Below are 18636 nucleotides of genomic sequence, written 5' to 3' on the forward strand. Positions count from 1 at the left end.
CGCCAACATAGCATTTATTTACAAACTGTCTGGCTGAGCAAAGAGAATTATGGCTAATTATGACCGATATGAGTTAGGCCCAGTCCAATTTTTAGCCTTTGCCCATACCACTGAGTCCTTAGCCCTCTGTTTTGTGTATTCATATATAGGGGTAGGATATCTCAGTTGTTTTTGTTTTTTTTAGATAGAGGGGTACAAGTAAAGTATGAGGGCTACATGGCCCTGCAAATGGAGGTTTTTCCTGACACTCCAAATGAAGTGTTGTGAGAAAAAAAGAAAAAACGGCCAGATGGCTAAACAAGTGACCAAAGAAACACACAAATGTGAGAATTTTCTCAGTTAAAAATTCCGATAACCACTGTATGATCTCAGTTTGTCATTTTAGTGTATTATGGTCGTTTTCTTGATTACAAGCATGAAAAATTGCTAACAGCGTGCTAATGTCTTAAATAGTCCAGCAGTTCTGACGCCTGAAGTGCCAGAATGTAACTGCTGCTCCATTTAAGGCGGAACAGGAAAATTCAAACAAGTATCTGGTGAATATCTGATTTTTTTTCTTGGTTTTTTATTTGTTTGTTTGCTTGGTTTTTTTTGGAAGGCTGTCCCATTTCATAGGGCAAGATTTCACGCATTAGGGTGACGCTCGAAAACAAGGGGTAGAGGTAAGAAGAAGAAATGGGATTGGGCCTTAGTCTCACATTAAAACTACTTTAAAATGCTGTAGAGTTCTAGCACCAAGTCTTATTGTCAGCTCTGATGCTGTCAGTCTGCCTGCCTTGGACTCTGTTACCTCCATGGACTCCAATTCCCAGCATGCTCTACCTATGGACTACAGTGACTCTGCTGAGCATGTGACACTCCGGCGCTCCGGCTCGCCTTGTTTCTAATCAGTGAGATTGTCTACACCTGTGAACCTGTGTATTTAAGCCCTGTTGTTTCCTGTGTTTGGTGCTGAGTATTATCCAGCCTCTAGCTCTGTTATGACGCGTTTTCCTTGTTCTTTCCCTTTGTTATTTCTGTCCTTTGCCTGTACTTTGTTTTCTCCTTTTTTGCCTTGCCCATTGATTGCCTTTCTGTTGCTGTTTTGTTTGTACTTGTCTCTACCCTTTAGCCTCGCCCCTTTACCTGGTTTTTGCTCTCCCGTGTACCGACCTTTCTTCTGTCCGACCACCCTCTGGTATGTCTATGTTGCTGCTGTTGTTGTTGTTTTTGACCCTGCCGGTCCCTTACGATTATCTTGTATTGCCCTATTAAATTATACCTTGTAATATCCATCAGCGAGTGTCTCACCTCTTACGGGCAGTCGTGACACTTATGATCTTTACAGATGAGATGGAGATTAACTTACATCAGATTGATGGAAAGAGTTAAGAAATAAAGGAACTTTTTAATGATCCAAAGAAAAAAACCTCATCACACACGGTGTTATAAGCATGTACAGTGGCATGCAAAAGTTTGGGCAATGCTGGTCAGAATTTCTCTTACAATGAACAGCCGAGTAGAAAATCGACTGATCTTCAAAAGGCATAAAGTCAAGGGTGAGAGCAAGATTAGTGCATTATTTTTGTTTGGACAGCTTTAGAGGGGGAAAAAGAAAGAAGCAACATGCAAAAGTTTGGGCACCCCAAGAGATCTGTGCTCTCAGATAACTTCTACCAAAGACCTTACTTAGTTTGTTAGGGCTAAAGCTGGCTCACAGTCATCGCTAGGAAAGGGCAGGTCATGCAAATTTCAAAGCTTTATAAACACCGACTCCTCAGACCTTTTCCCAGCCATCATCAGCCATGGGCTTTGCTAAGCAGCTGCGACGGGAGGATGTTCCCCTTCAGGACTTTCTGATACAGAGCAGAATTCATGGTTCGACCAATTATCATCGTTACAGCCCAATCCCATTTCTCTCTTTTTACCTCTACCCCTTGTTTTCGAGCATCCCCCTAACCCCTTGGAATGGAGTTACAAAGGGTAGTGGTTGAAATCTTGCCCTATGAAATGGGACCCTCAAATAAAAATAAATAAATAAATAAACGAATGAATAAAAACACTGCTTCATTAACAGCTACTAGTGCTGCTCTGTAGGCGACCCAGCCCGACTTAGGGACAGCAGAGAAGGGTAAAGTTCAGCTCCTCACTGCTGGGCTTCAGTTACACTTAGTCTAACATACGCTTTCAAAGAGGGGGGCAGTTATTTATTATCACCCCCCGCTAATTCATTGGTGATATGAAGCTGAATCAGATATTCTTGTTCACATTTTCTCATTCCTCCTTAAACGGTGCAGCAATTACATTCTGGCGCTCCAGCCATCAGAACTGCTGGACTATTTAAGATGGAAGAGCGGGGCAGCTCATTGGCTGTTCGCGCTCGATGACGTCACGAACGTACATGAGGCGCTTTTTAAATCTCCGATAACTCGAGTTTAAAAGCTCTTAAAAATATAACCGTTAAAATGTTTATACTGTTCAGGAAATGAAGGAATTCTTTTACATTAAAATGTCTAAACATTTATAAACCATGATTTTGGTCAAATGCTCCATATCAACCCATTCATTTTGGACTTGGGAGCGCCCTCTAGCGTTTGAGTGGGAATTCGCTCTACAAGTTCTCTGGTTTTACCGGTTTTGTTAGAAGCATAACAGATGCTTGTACGGGTAAGATGTAGTGAATAGTAGTGATGGCAATACGAGGCTTCATTAACCGGCGGGGCTTTCCAGCCCAAAGGTTCGCCAAAAGGTCCTTTACCCAAAGCCTCACTGAATCGTTCTCACTAGTGCCACCTGCTGTGCAAAGGGATGTATGACAGACTACATTAATCCTGAGCCGCGGTATCCTGGGATGTCTACGCATAAAATAAACTGTTTTTGCCGCTCTGTCTCAGTGGATATAAAAGTGTGTTTGCATTGAAGTCTTATACGCTGAGTGCTGTGATGGTGAACACTCAGAATAAATACACCAGTCATGTGCACTGACACTGAATGCAAGAGTGCTTATGGAACTGGGAGTGAGGGACAGTAAACTGCAACAGAGCAGCGAGGAGAAAAGGACAAATAACTTATTGATTATTATTTTTAAAAAAAGAGCATGGCACTAGCCTACACTCTATAACAACAACATTAATAATAATAATAATATTACTACTAATTGACCCTAAAAGAACAGCAGCCAGTGCAAAAAAGCAAGGCAGGTGAGCCGTTGTTTCAAATACATAACACTAGCAATATCTTGTGCTACAGGTGTAGTAATATACGTAAAGAAACACTAACAATCCAGACAGCGACACTACAAACGTTACTATGAATAAAAGTACCTGTGACAAGCTGTAAGTCCTGAAGCAGTAGATGGATGGCTGTAGGAAGATAACATGCTTAATAAAGGTTTTAAAATACTATAATACTTAAAATAACTGAAATGGACACATATTTACGTTGACTAACCGCACTTGCTTAAGCTCACAAGCCTCTCAAATCCAGCAGACATTGCTTCCAATATCTTCATCCTAACCTCTCCTAGTAGGCCAGGAGCAGCAGGGTGGACAAAGTAAAATATTACATAACACTTATTAGAAATATTCAATCAATATTTGCACACGTTTTTAAGTTATTTGAGTATAAGGAGTCATGATGAAGTTACTATAGAGAGGGCGAAAGACTGAGCGTCTTAGTCTGACAGACCTCTAGTCAGCGATGTTTTCTTCTGCTATAGTACATCATCTTAATCCCTTATCATATATAAACAGGTCTCTTCATAAAGTGGATGCTCAACCCAACATTAATCGGTTCAGATATACACATTTAAGCGTGTAAACCACAGGGCAGCACCAAACCACACCTTAGTTTAGTCAGGATAAGTTTAAACTTGCTGTTTTAACTTTAAGACCAGCGCCAGTCACTCGACGTCCCTCCCTCGCGCTTCTGTTTTATCCTCTAAACTAGGGTGACCATATTTTTATTTGGGAAAACCAGGACACTTTGTGTGTGTGTGTGTGTGTGTGTGTGCATTCGCTTACTTAACATAGGCCCACGTAATCCTACAATAACATGATATTTACAGTTGGTTTATTAAAAATGCTTTTCAGTAAAAGTCAACAACAAAAATAACAACAAATGACAAATAACAATAACAAATTATAATTTTATTCAAAATACATTTATTCAAAATGCTTAACTTAACATTTCCTGTAACAAATAAATAGCACAGTGAAAGAAATAATGTCTGATCTAAACATCCCTTACTTAACAACAAAAGTTAATAACTCTCAACTCCAAATAACACATTATATCCAGTGACCCTCAGTAATGAATGAAATATTGTCTGTTCTGTAGGCTATTAGAAAAAAATTAATTAACAAATGAATTAATTAGCAATCAGCTGTTGGAAAAAATAAATTAACAAATTAGCCAATTAACAAAAAAATACCTCTTGTGTATTAGCAAAAATACAAAAATTCCAACAAAAATATAAATAGACCATCTTTTCTTTCCTGCTTAATCCTCATCTTCCACTTGGTCTGGTTTTTCCTCCTCTTCATCTGTTTGTTCTTCCTCATCCTTCTTTGCCCATTTATATTTTGTTGTGGAGCTAATCTTTCTCAGCAGTTTCTTGTGGCTCAACACATACGTATGAAAGTCCTTGCAAGACATATTTTTGAAATTGTATTGCAGAAATAGGATCCCTTTCAGTGATTCAACTGAGAGCTGGTTCCTCTCCTTTGTCCACTGGCTCTGCATCAGTGAAAAAACTCTCTCCACATTTGCATTGTGAGGAGGAAGTGCAAAAACAAACTGTGCAATCTTCAGCAGTTCTGAGTAGCATCCAATGCTTTTGGCCTTCTCATTTGATGCACACCTCCACATCATTCCACTTTAGTGGCTCACTCATGTCCATCCACATGAATGGTGAGAACTCTTCCATAGGTGTCATCCACTTCTCCAGATACTCCAAACATGAACTGTACATGCCGAGCACATCAGCTATGAACTTGTCACAGCCCTCTTCAAGTCCTTCTCTGCGATTTTCAGCCAGCAGTCCCTTAACTTTGAGGGACATGAAATTGTTGTTCTTACGTTCAATAAGAATGTTGTGGATGATGCTCAGTATTTTCTTAACCTCTATGATGGAGTTGTTCTCCCTTTCCATTTCTTGAATGTGATTGTGGAAGACGGACATGAGTGAGTGCATGTGCCACAAGTATATCTCACTTAATGGGTTTTCAAAAAATCCCTTGATCATCATGGGTGGCTTTTCCTGAGATGAAAAGAATGCTTTTAAAGCAGGAAACATTTGCAGCATCCTCTCTATGCCTGGGAACAGAGAGAGCCACCTGGTCTTGCTGTGTGACAGCATCCTCCTGTATTCAACATCCACAAAATCGCAGTACTCTTTGAGGGACTCTGTGCGCACAGTGTAAATGTGGAAGTACTGGTAGATTTTAAAAATTATATTCTCAATGTCCACATCAAGTCTGTCTGCCCCATGATGGACACAGTCGTTAAGAATATGCGCTGGGCAACCTCCGCCAATCAATGTTTTGTTTTGTAGCATTCTCTTCAAATTTGCAAATACATTATTTCCCCCTTCGTCACGCCGGGTTCCACCAAAATTAGTGCTGCAATTGTCGCCGGTAAATGCGATGCATTTGGAAGCCAAATTGTTTTTTGCCAATGTTTCCATTAGGTAACTGGCGATGGTGGTTGCAGTCTCGTTTGGTGTATCTTGCACTTGAATTAGTTTACTCTGCACACCACCCTCCTTCCAATCAAAGTACTGAATAATTATGGGGAATATTTTCACTGCACCATGATTACTCCCATCAGTGCTTATACCACAAAATGGAATGTTTTTGAGCGCTTCATGTGCCACTTCTACAGAATGAGGTGCCAGAACACCGTCAACAATAGCCTCGGTCTTAGTTCGGGCACAACTAAACATTTTTGCTGTGTCTGAATCGGGGAGGGTCTTTTTCAACAATGAACTTGTGCAGTCCATAGATCGATAACTGTTGTGATGTTTCACTGTATGAAATGACCATGCAGCCTCCGCTGCATTCACTGCATCCTCGTTCCCTGGTTTGATGGAGTACTGTGTGATAAGGCTACCACTGCTCTCGCCTCGGACAGCTGTTTTATGATTCTCGGTGTCCAGGTGGCTTTTCAGATCTCTTGCACCCCCATTGGACACCGAGACATATGTGCCTGCTTTGCACACTGTGCACAAGGCTTCAAATTTGTCTCGACCCGGTCTGAAAGCGGGGAAACTCTTCTGTAAAATGTCGGTGAACACACTTGCGCTTCGGCATGCTTGCGATCTGATTAAAAACAGGACTGCCCTCACTGATGAGGCTCAGGGATTCCGTGTCATGCAGCGCCGTGCTCAGGGTCCTAGTGCCTGTAGAATTAATGGCCCGATGAAGGTAATTTAAAAACCAGGACATTTCCTCACTTTAAAAAAAAACCCGGGACGCCCGGGACAGGACGTGAAATACGGACATGTCCCGGGAAATACGGACGTTTGGTCACCCTACTCTAAACGGTCGTCCAGCACGGCTGTTAGCTAACTAGCTTAGCTGGCTGCTAACACTAGCTAAGCTAGAGCTAACTCACATAGCAACTCGGTTTATTACATTTACGCTTCGACACTGCCGACCTAGATTTAAAATAACACCTTTAAACGTAACGTGTCGTGTTACTGTCGTTAGAATCTCTTACGTTACTTTGTGAGAGCAAACAATAAAAACAGCGTCTCGCTAGCTTAGCATAGCTGACCCCGGCTCACTGTTAGCTTACCTAGTTTAGCTAACTGTTAGCAATCGACGCTCGTTTTCGTTTTAACATATAAACAGTCCGACACAGACACGTCAGCTCTGGGACTGCACTCGAGTAAATGTCTGACTGAAAAGTGTTGGTACGTCAAATAAACCAAGCGTTACTCACCAAACGCGTTTTAACGCCTCCCGAAGTTTCCAGAAGCGCCGTTTTCGCCTGGTTGAACGTTGATGACTCAAAACAGGTGGAGTCTAGCCGCCTAAATACGGGTGGGCTTGGGAAAACTCTTACAAACTTATATTCAAAATTTATCATATATAATTTGATATAAATGTTCAGCTTGTGATACAAATGACAGTTCAGTGTTGTATTTATTTACTTTTCTTCACAAACTTCACTTTCTAGATATTGTTCTTGTTTTCCATTTTTTATTTAAATGTACATTTCTGAAGTAGTTTCATGATCAAAAATGACAAAATGCTAAAAAAAAATACTAATTATGGTCATATTTATAATGTAGGATGCTGAAGTTAAAAATTCAATGTTGATTTATAAAGATTTTGTTAGAACCGCTTAACATGAACATTGTTTCGGCATTTTATCAACACTGAACATTTTTTCAACATTTTAGTGCTGACGGTCAGTCAGGTGTCCAGTGTATGGTTGCAAGTCAGGTATGTACCAAAAGAGTGCCAGGACAATTTATCACAGGTCCACTTTAGATGGGTTAGACACCAAAAACACCAAAACAATTTATGTTTAGGTGTAAGCCTTTATTGTCACTGTCACAAGTACAACGAAATGAAAAGTGCTCTCCAGTCAGTGCGTCATTCAAAATTCTCTAAAATAATTTACATTAAAAAAGAAAATAAAAGCAGCATTGCAGCTTACCTAAACACACCAATATGGACGTACATCTATAGACATGCATACTTTCTGTCATTGCCTCCATCCGTTTTGTTTTTGCAGCATTGCGGGTTGCTACTGCAGTTGGATAAAAACTATGTTTGAGTCTTTTTGTCCTTGCATTAATTGATCTGTACCACCTGCCTGAAGGCAGCAGTTCAAACCGTTAATGACCAGCATGGTGGGTGTCCTTTATAATATAATTCTGGGCTTTTTTGAGACAACAGGAACTGTGTAGTTCTTCCAGTGTGGTAGTTCTTCCAGCTTTAAAGAGTTCTTCAGTTAGTCAAAGCCAGATTTGCCCATTCCAACAGTAATAAGTCTTTGGTATAAACACACTGGCTAATAATTAAGTCTGGAGTGAAGGAATTTATTGGTTTGAATTGTGCTATATCTGTGTTACGTATTCTGTATTGTGTGTTCTGTACTGTGACTGTATCTAGAACAGTCTTCTGTCTATTCTTGTTTGTCCCTATATGGTCGTGTTTATCACACCTGTTACTCGTCCAGTACGAGCTGGGTCTAATCTTGGCATCAGTCCAGCTATATAACTGTGTTAGCCCAATGTCTTACGGACTAGCTGTGTGTCTGAGACCTCGAGCGCGCAACAGTACACTTCACTGCAGCAGACAACAGGAGCCCCCTGGATCCCGAAAGGGTTTGAAATTCTTCAGTGGTGTCGTTATCCGGATGTTGTACTGCATGTTATGTGTGATGGGCAATAAAACAAATTCTCATAACATTTGCTTCCTGAATTTTCTATAATCTTTTCCCACAAAAATTGTCCCAAAAATGCTGTAACACAGTTTGTCTTGAAAATGGAAGCAAAGGTTATGTAAATCAGTTCATTAATAAAATGTGCCCCCCCTTCCCGTGACTTCATAGAAAGGACAACAATAACTTATTTAGAATGAAATAAATGTGATTTATAAAATCACTTCATAATTTTCAGGTTTATCCTTCTCTCTCAAGGTCTGTGATATCATACTGGGACACACCAGGGGGCGCTTTTCCTTCACAAACCACCTTGTTAGTGCCACACTCCTGCAGGGGGACAGGTTTGAACCGTACAACACAGCATTTCCTGAAGATGCACTGAGCAACACCTTAAAAGCCTGTCCAGTGCTCAGTCAAGGTAAGCTGAAGACAACTTAGTCGCATCTACAGCAAGGAGGAGTTCAAAGCCTGTTGTGGTGCTAAGAAGTCTTTTCAGAGACTGTCTCGCTCCTGAAGACCCTCATCACCACACGCACAACCACAGCAGAAGCTGAAAGGTGCTCCTCAACCCTGAAAAGAATTCAGGCTTTTCTGAGAAACTCAGTGACCCAGGACAGGCCGAATGCATTGGCCGTGCGGTCAATGGAGAAAAGACTAGTCAGAGATGACCGACTTTAACAAGAACGTAACTGAGAAATTTGCAGGCCAGAAGGAAAGGAGGTTTGTTTGTGCCCACCTCAGTTTTTTAGCACCAGCTGCCGCTGTTTGAGACCACCGCAGCGTTTCATTTAAGATGTTTATTTCGTTTGATTGAAAATAGTTTAATTGTTTTTTACTGCATGATATCACAAAGTCCTCGAGGAGCGTTTCGGATCACTTCCAGAGACCGTTAAGTAGAGCACAGAAGCCAGGATTGTCATCTCAGGATCTCGGCCCACCTACAGGAGAGGAAGCCAGGTGGTCAGCAGACTCTCTGACCTCCACTGTTGGCTCCAAGACTGGAGAGATAACAGCATTGGTTAAGTGGGCAGCCGCAGTGCTTTCTGGGAGAGACAGTAGCTGATCCTTAATATTTGTCTAATATTAATAATCATGTTCATAACTGAGCGACTGAGGGGTAAACAGACTCAATCTGAGCGGTTTGGTGTGAAATGGTTCAGATGTCTTTACAGTGGTGGTGATGGGAAGCAGGGGTCGCCATGACAACAACACATTCATTACATTAACCTTTGTCCTGAGATTCAGATTCAGATTCATTTATTGATCCCAGGGGGAAATTGCAGTTGTTACAGTTGCAGCCATTTATGTAAAAATAAACACTTTACTAATAATTTAAGACAATATAGAGAAATTTACAGTATGTACACCAGATTTAAGTACTTAAGAATATATTAAGGTGGCGGTGATTGTGATAGTAATGTGAAACATTAGGTATAAAGCAGTTACAATTATTTAAATTATTTTGTATTGAGTTTGTGAGTCACACACTAAGGGAGGAGTGATAGAGTTTGATGGCCACAGGTAAGAATGACCTCCTGTGGTGCTCTGTGGTCATTTCAGTAGAGTGAGTCTTGAGCTGAATGACCTCCTGTGGTGCTCTGTGGTCATTTCAGTAGAACGAGTCTTGAGCTGAATGACCTCCTGTGGCGCTCTGTGGTCATTTCGGTAGAGTGAGTCTTGAGCTGAATGACCTCCTGTGGTGCTCTGTGGTCATTTCGGTAGAGTGAGTCTTGAGCTGAATGAGCTCTTGTGTCTCATCACCATGTCGTAGAGTGGGTGGGAGCCACTGTCCGTAACGGCCTGCAGCTTAGACGGCGTCCTCCTCTCCGACACGGCCGTCAGCGAGTCCAGCTCCACACCCACAGCATCACCGACCTTGCGGATCAGTCTGTTGAGTCTGTTGGCGTCTGCCACCCTCAGCCTGCTTCCCCAGCATGCAACAGCATAGAGGACAGCACTGGCCACCACAGACTCATAGAAGATCCTGAGCACAGTCCGGCAGATGCTGAAGGACCTCAGGCGCCTCAGAAAATAGAGACGGCTTTGGCCCTTCCTGTAGAGGGCGTCAGTGTTCTTAGCCCAGTCCAGTTTATTGTCAATATACACACCCAGATATCTGTAATCCTCCACAGTGTCCACTCTGACCCCCCTGATGGACACAGGGGTCACTTGTCCCTCCTCAGGTCCACCACCAGTTCCTTTGTCTTTGTCACTTTGTCCGCTCGCACCACGCGACAGAGTCCTTCACCGTCGCCCTGAACTCATCCTCATCACCCTGCTGATACATCCAACTATTGCAGAGTCATCAGAAAACTTCTGAAGGTGGCAAGTCTCTGTGCAGTAGCTGAAGTCCGTGGTGTAGAGGGTGAAGAGGAAGGGAGAGAGGACAGTTCCTTGTGGGACTCCAGTGTTGCTGACCACTCTGTCCGACACACAGTGCTGCAGGCGTACGTACTGTGGTCTGCCGGTCAGATAGTCAACAATCCAGACCACAATCTACCTGCATCACTGTGAGCTTATAGATAGATAGATAATATAATAATTAATAAATATCAGGTTAATATGATCAACTTTGTCCTGTATTAATATATTAAATAATCTAAAGAACCTTTTAATCATTCTAAGGGTTCTTTAAGTGATCAGGGTTGGATACAGAACCACTGTCGTTACTAAGGAACCCTAAAGAACTTGTCTTTGCAGCATCTTCGAGGATAAGCTCTGGCAACGCACAGAAAAGCACAGCCAAAACAATCAAGCTGGTATTACTATCAGATCATTAAACCTGCAAATAAAATGCAGTGCTTTAAACTGGACATTTTACCTTTCACTCTTTATGCAACCTGTTCCTTGTGTTCTGGACGGGCCAGTACGCGGCGCTCCACCCACATCAGAGAAAATGCTGGGTCCCGAGCAGCTGCTTTGAGGTACCCTGGATCTGAAAATGGAGCAGTGCTTCCAGTTTGTGACTGGGCCATTTTGACACTGATGAAGATTCCATGAAATCTTTTCTTCAAGGAGGCCTGGAGACTTCTGACAAGGCCCATCAGGAATGCTTGTGTCCAGCCTTTTCGAGAACATGACCAAGCTTTAAATGATCACGCTGGAGGACTGTCTTCTTTGGGGAAGCACACTGTGAAGGCTTTCTTCATGTTTGCAGCATTGTCACTGATGATAAAGTCCAATTTGTGTTTAATTTGGTCCTCATTGCATACGGCCTCAAAGTGTTCACAGATTCTTTCAGCAGTGTGTGGTCCTTTAAAACGGTCCCAGGCCAAGAGTCTGGACTTCAGTTGTAAGGTCTCCCCGTCTTTCTCCATATAGTGCCCAGTGTCACCAAGGAACCCCCTCATCTTCCGGTCTGACCAAATGTCAGAGATTGTTAATCCGTGTTAACGAGATGTGATCCGTGCTGCTCAACTGAGTCTTCAGGGCTGATTGTTTCCCAGCAGTGAGGACCGCAACTTTTGATGTTAGTGTTCGACGACACACTGGGCTGTATTTGCCGTCAGTCACTCACGGAAAGCGCCGGAAACTTTTATTCTCCACATTTGACAGGGGCATGTTGCAACTTACAACCAAGTCACATAGTATTGAACTTGTGATTGCTTCCCGCCGTGGATGACGCATTGTTCACCAATGCAGGTTTTGTTCATTTGATATTCTTTATATCAGAAAAAGATTAATCACACGTCATATTAGCAAATATATTAGATGTGTATATGCAGAATATTGAATAATAATTAATAAAATTCCATTACATGCTGAATGATTTACTTATTAACTGAAACCTACAAAGTACTCTACAGCAAACAAAGAACTGAATGCAGTATGGGAAAATGAATGAGACATTATACCACAGGTTACAGTAGCAAAAAGTTGTTCTATGGTGATGGAGCTGTTTCAGTTGCTATAAGACCGGTTCCTTTCTATAAACAGGCTAACAAAGTACACTATATCATTGTTTCTCAACCCTGGCCCTGGAGGCCCACTGCCCTGCACTTTCTATCGTTTTCCCTTCTCCCAACACACCTGATCCAACTAATCACCTCAATACCAGCCCATTACTGAGTTAAAATAGGTGTTGAAGCAGGAGAACCACTAAAATGTGCAGGGCAGTGGGGCTCGAAGGCCGAGGCTGAGAAACACTGCACTGCATGGCAGTATTAATACACATTACACCTACAGGAGCCCTGTAAGAAACATTAGTTCACTTCTGTTCTGTGTATATAAAAATAAACATAGGCACAACATGAAATCTAAAAATAGTTACCCCAAAAACAAAAAATAGGTTGTACCATCAGCTGCAGCATTTTTACCATGCGACATACAATTTTATATTCAGTGAATGAACATTTCTGTTTTCAGTCCAAAGAAAAAACTCTGTGGGGTGAGCAACAGTGAAACTACTGCGCATGCCCACAAGACGGACGTATTTCTGGCGCTTTCTAGACCAAAATGAAGACGAAGACCCAGTATTTTACAACCAGCCCAGAAGACCCCAAAGTAGTAGTTCTAGCTATCCAGCCCCCTCTGTTACCTACTCTCTGGACTAGTACTAGCTATCCAGCCCCCTCTGTTACCTACTCTCTGGACTAGTACTAGCTATCCAGCCCCCTCTGTTACCTACTCTCTGGACTAGTACTAGCTATCCAGCCCCCTCTGTTACCTACTCTCTGGACTAGTTCTAGCTATCCAGCCCCCTCTGTTACCTACTCTCTGGACTAGTTCTAGCTATCCAGCCCCCTCTGTTACCTACTCTCTGGACTAGTACTAGCTATCCAGCCCCCTCTGTTAGCTACTCTCTGGACTAGTACTGGCTATCCAGCCCCCTCTGTTAGCTACTCTCTGGACTAGTACTAGCTATCCAGCCCCCTCTGTTAGCTACTCTCTGGACTAGTACTAGCTATCCAGCCCCCTCTGTTAGCTACTCTCTGGACTAGTACTAGCTATCCAGCCCCCTCTGTTACCTACTCTCTGGACTAGTACTAGCTATCCAGCCCCCTCTGTTAGCTACTCTCTGGACTAGTACTGGCTATCCAGCCCCCTCTGTTAGCTACTCTCTGGACTAGTACTAGCTATCCAGCCCCCTCTGTTAGTGTCGTACCTTTTTTCTGAGTGTGTAGCACTAAAGCACTAAATACATCCTTCTACCTTCTAAATGTAAGTTCTGGGCGAGTGATTAGAAACTATTTTAACTACTTTTAATTTTAGCCATTTCGCTCCCATTCATTCAGGACTCACCCGTGGGCGCCCTTTCCAGTTCTGCGGCCCTGTTTTTGATATAACGGGAGAAATAAGAAGAGGTCAGACTCCCCATGAACCGGCTCTGGTTCAGTTAATGACTCAGTTTTGTCACTCAGGGCGCTTGTTGCGCCCTCTGTTGAAATCTGCAGGGCAGTACCGAATCCATGTCCCCGTGTATCACAGAACTGAGTATTAGGATTAGCGGTTTTAACTAAGTTCAGTAATACATAATTCACACGTTCATGTTTGAGTAAGCTGTGCCTTAAGCACTCAAGCTTTATGTCTGTTTTCTGCTGACACATTCCAAGCCTGCTTCTTTATGCGTGAAGTGGAGGTGGGAATTAAAGTTTCCTAAGTCAATCTGAGACTCGTCATCTGTCCTTCTGAGGTTTTAGTCAGGGCCCATCTCACTGGCATGGCATGCACAACGTCCCATTTCTTTGCCGAACGTTTGCAAAAATCAAAAGCAGATTTTTTTTGTTGTTGTTTGTTTGTTCAGTGTGGACAAAGAGTCTGTCACAAACCCGACCGCGCACCATAGAGCAACAGTCTCTCAGCATTATAAATCAGCCGGGTACTTTGGATGACTTTCAGACAGTTCTCTACGTTCATATGTTGAGGTTTGTCGGAATTTCCGAGCGTTCACTGTAATCGCTTTACGTTAGAGCATTAGGGTTTTCTTGCTGGACTCTCATTTACGGATATTATCTGTCCTATGAAAGAAATAAAGACATACAAAACCCTTTTGTGCGTCCAAAGGGTCTGGAACTGGTTTTCTTTATTTAAATCAGAGGCATTTGCCTTGGAGAGTGGGGAGGCATTTCCCAATGGCTTCCATGTGGCAGCATGAGCCGTGCAGAAACACTGCAGGAAACCTGAGTGCCCAACTTCTTTTCTCCTGCTTTTGCTCCTATGGAATGCGACTTCCAAGCAGAACCCCAGGTAGTGAATTCCCAGCCCTCTCTCGCGCCCAGCTTTCTTCAGGCCTTTATGTTTGAAGGGGGATGTTCATTTCAGTGTCAGCGGCTTCAAACTCGCTGTAATCTTTCTAGCACGTTTGTGAAGGTGAACTGAAGTCCTCGCCTCTCACTGTCTTTCGCTTCTCTGGGCCAGTAATGTGTTTTCATTGCACAGGATATTAGTGGATGCTTGAGGAAAGCGGGGGAGCCCCAGCTCCTGCCTCTCGGCTCTCGCACAATCCCCTAATTATTTCTCCCGTTTTCCATACAAGCCCAAAGGAAACTGGAAAGGAATGAAACTGACTCCATAGAGGCAAGTAAAATACTAAGGAAAAACAAATACTGTAGATACCACCATCTGTGGGATACTAAACACAGTCTGGCAACACATGGAATCGTAGAGGCATTCCAGCCCGGAGCTATAGTGTAGTAGGTTATGTGTCTCAGTCAGTTTCACGATCATATATCATGTTTTCATTCACTGCTGTTCTCTCACTACAGTGCTCACACTGTTAGAAATGAAGGTTCTGTTCAGGCACATTTTTTGTCCATCAAGGTACAAACAGTGTAAACGTTCCCTCAAAGGTTCTACAGTGTTTCTAAGGTCTGATTGTGGAGCTTAAATCAGTTCCTCCAGGTGAAAAGTTGGTGTTTGTTCCTTTTCATAACTGAATGCTTTAAAACAGAGCAGTAGAGTTAAAGCCTGGAGGCGAGGCGAGGCGGGGTGTGTGGAGTCAGTCCATCTTAGAACAGATCATCTCAGTGGATTATGGTTCAGTTATGTTCCCTGACTAAAGGCACTGAGATGGAGCCTTGAGGGTCCCACCCCAGTGACAAGAGGTATAGCATTCATAATGCACATACATCATACGACCATTGGGAATCCCAGTGGACTCAGCCAGTCATGACTGCTGGCCAAGCCACAGGTCTACAGACCACTAAATACAGGCTGGCATTGATGTACCTCCTTCCTCAGCTGCTGTGATTGTGATTCTGTCATTGCTTAGCACATTTTTTCATCTTTGCAGCCAGAGGAAAGAATCCAAGCGGAGGTGATGTGTCTAAGTAGCCAGATATCTAGAATGCTCTCATTATTAATGCAAAGAAGACAGAGGAGGTTATTTTTAATCTCTCCTGATTCCTATAAAGCTAATTAGGAAATTAACTATCTTAGTTTACATATAGATGCAACACTTTTATGGAATAGTCGTATTGATTGCGTCTGCTACGTGCCGTAGATTAATCAATAATCAGAGTTATCTAGTTAATCTGAGTAATTCAGAGTTTTCCGGGGAAATTAAAGACGAGATTGTTTAGACTGATATGATCAGAGGAAGGCTTCAAAACGGCCGATATCAGAGGTCAGCAACCCAAATGTTCAGAAGAGACATTTTGTCCTTTCAACAAAACCTTAACCACTTTGGGGGCCAATCTTGGCTGTAAATCTGTCTCAGTGTGCGCTGATGTGCTAGTTTAGGCTAAAAAATAGAATAGAAATGAAAACGCTGACTTGCTTTGCTCTGCTTTAAGCTTTAGCTCAGGGGTGTCCAAACGAAGATGAAAGATCAAAGATGAAAATTGAAAACCATTCGGACTGACATTCCTCGAACCTTTGCCGTTGTAAATTAACTTGTAAATATGTAACTATATCCTTAGCAGATAGGTTGATATTGCAAATGAGAATCTATTGTCAACTGCATTCCCAGGATAGTTAAAGATTAAAATAATAATAAATGAAATACAAATGAACGATTTTACGAGAGTTGAATGAATTTTTATTACATGTATTGAGCTTGTTTTATTATTGTTATTGCTGTATTAATGAGAAGGGGGATATTGGTGTTTCGACTGCAGTAAACAGGCCAGGTCTGGTTTTGATGTGCAAGATGTCGGGCAGGTGAGAGTCATTCAGTCTTGTCCTCACGCGGTTCTTGTTAATGTTCATAACCGAGAACGTCTCCTCGCAGTAGTTTGTCGAGCCAAACAAGCTCAGCATTTTCTTCGCAAATGTCCGAATCTCTTGGAACGTGTCTTTGTCCAGCTGGCGGTAAAAGTGGACGAGAGGGACCTCGTAACTCGCCTTTGTGGAATTTTCATTTGAGTCACGGCCTCTTGTGAAAAAACTCTACTGTGCTATCAAAGCAGCTTCCAGTTGCTTCAGTTTTTCGGTGCCGTTAGCTTGTCGTAGTTAGCATGTTCCGTCTGGTAGTGCCTCACAGTCTCGTGGCAAATTAAGCAGACACAGTTGTTTCGTGTGTCAGTGAAAAAGTACTCCGACTTCCACTTGTCCTGGAAACGGCGGTCCTCGTTATCAACTTTCCTCGTTATCAACTTTCCGCTTTTTACTCGGTTTCGCACCAGTCGCCAATTTAGAAATGCGTTAAAAAAATACCACAGGGGTGAAAGTTCACACAGGGCTCCAGTTTTTGTGTGTGCATGCCTGTGTATTGTTTACTGTGGGAAATTGTGCCAGCGTTATTATTGGTATTATTAATATAATAAAAATAATATAATATTATTGATAATATTGTGCCACACGTTATTGATTTTATGACACATGCTTCGGGCCGGTCTAAATTTAGACACGGGATATGCCTGAAAGCATTAGGCCTAACTTTCCTACCTAAGGCTGTCGGCCTTAGTTACAATGACTCTATACTCTATTTGAATCATTTCTAATTTAATAATTGCTGCAAAGCTTTTATTACTGATGACTCAAGGATACGTTTTATCAATAAATTCCCTCGAGCCGCTGTGATGCACAACAAGTGTATCGTATCATATCATGTCGATACCTTGCTAACTTTACCTTTTAGCTTGTTGTTCTCTTCATGTGGAGAGAATGATGACAGAAAGGATTTGGTAAAAGTAGCAAGGTCGCTGGATACCTAGAAACTGTGTCCCTGAGTTTGGAAAAATAATAAGACTACAGTTTTCTACAGTTGCGATGAGATGTTCAGCTTCCTAGCAGTAGCATTAGCTATCTGACTTTCTCCTGCAGCTGTCATCACTTTAAAGTTCCTCAAATCTTCATGATATGCCATCAGACGGGTGGTGTCCTGGTCCCTAAAGCAGAAAATCTCACTCTAGAGCAGGAGTCTCAAACTAAATGAGACAGCTTTATAAGGATCATCACATATTCATGGTTTCTTTGAGTAAATGTTTATATGTAAAGAGTAAATCTGCTTTACCCACCAGGCTGTGTCTCATTACCCAACTGTAAAATCAGCTTTACCAGAGGAGGTCCAGTAATGTAATGTGCATAATTTTGACGGGCCAGTTCAAACAGGTTAAATCATCTGTGTAATTATCCAAAATTACACCAAATAGCCTGGATCGAACCCTCATCATGCAGGTGTTGACCTCAGGTGGCACACTTTTGAACACTGACAACACACATTGGGTCAAATCAAGCTCCATTTAGCTGCTTGTCTTCAGGCCACAAAAAAGGAACAAATCTAGGTGTTTTCTATGAACCAATTTTGTCGTGGCATAACTTTGGTGTCAACTTGAACAGGACTACTGCTACTAAGGAGACTCTGAGTTGAAAATTTATAGATGGCAATTCACATTGGAATTATTACCTAAGAGACGTGTAAAAACTACAGACATGGCAGATTCACACTGGATTAAAATCATGACTGCGCCTCCCCTGATAAAACTAATCCAGCCCAAATAGGATCAATTATCAATGAAGTTATCAATGAAGAGACCCGTCACTGGTTCAACATGAATGGGGAAGCTCCTGACACTCACCATTGCATCCATTTATGAAGAAAGTCCTGCCTTTCCATAAAAAGAGCCAATCAGCTTGATGGTTAAGTCACCAAGAAGGGTCGACGATATCATGGAGCTAGTGGGGAAAGGCCCCTCCCACCTAGCTATTGTGGAAATCTTCACAAGTGCAGGAGCCAGAACAACTCCAAAAGATTTTTCTGTTTTTGCATTGCTGAGCCAAACGCTGCACACTCTTTATAAGCTCAGGTCCTGTCAGATTTTGTTCATGATTTCAAATCTGTTTTTGAAACGGTAATTTGACCTTCCGTTTAGTATT

At 42.3% G+C, this 18636-nt stretch overlaps 1 protein-coding gene across 1 annotated transcript in view; it reads right to left on the reverse strand.

The window, feature by feature from the left end:
• The window catches only part of LOC108410874 (alpha-2-macroglobulin-like protein 1), a 50188-nt gene extending 43219 nt beyond the window's left edge, over positions 1–6969 (reverse strand). The window contains exon 1 of the mRNA XM_037536068.1: positions 6925–6969. The gene's annotated coding sequence lies outside the window, so the exon portion shown is untranslated. The remainder of the gene's footprint in view (positions 1–6924) is intronic.
• Between the last annotated feature and the right edge of the window lie 11667 nt (positions 6970–18636).

Source organism: Pygocentrus nattereri, chromosome 29 (genome assembly GCF_015220715.1).
Source record: "Pygocentrus nattereri isolate fPygNat1 chromosome 29, fPygNat1.pri, whole genome shotgun sequence".
NCBI classification, from domain to species: Eukaryota; Metazoa; Chordata; class Actinopteri; order Characiformes; family Serrasalmidae; genus Pygocentrus; species Pygocentrus nattereri.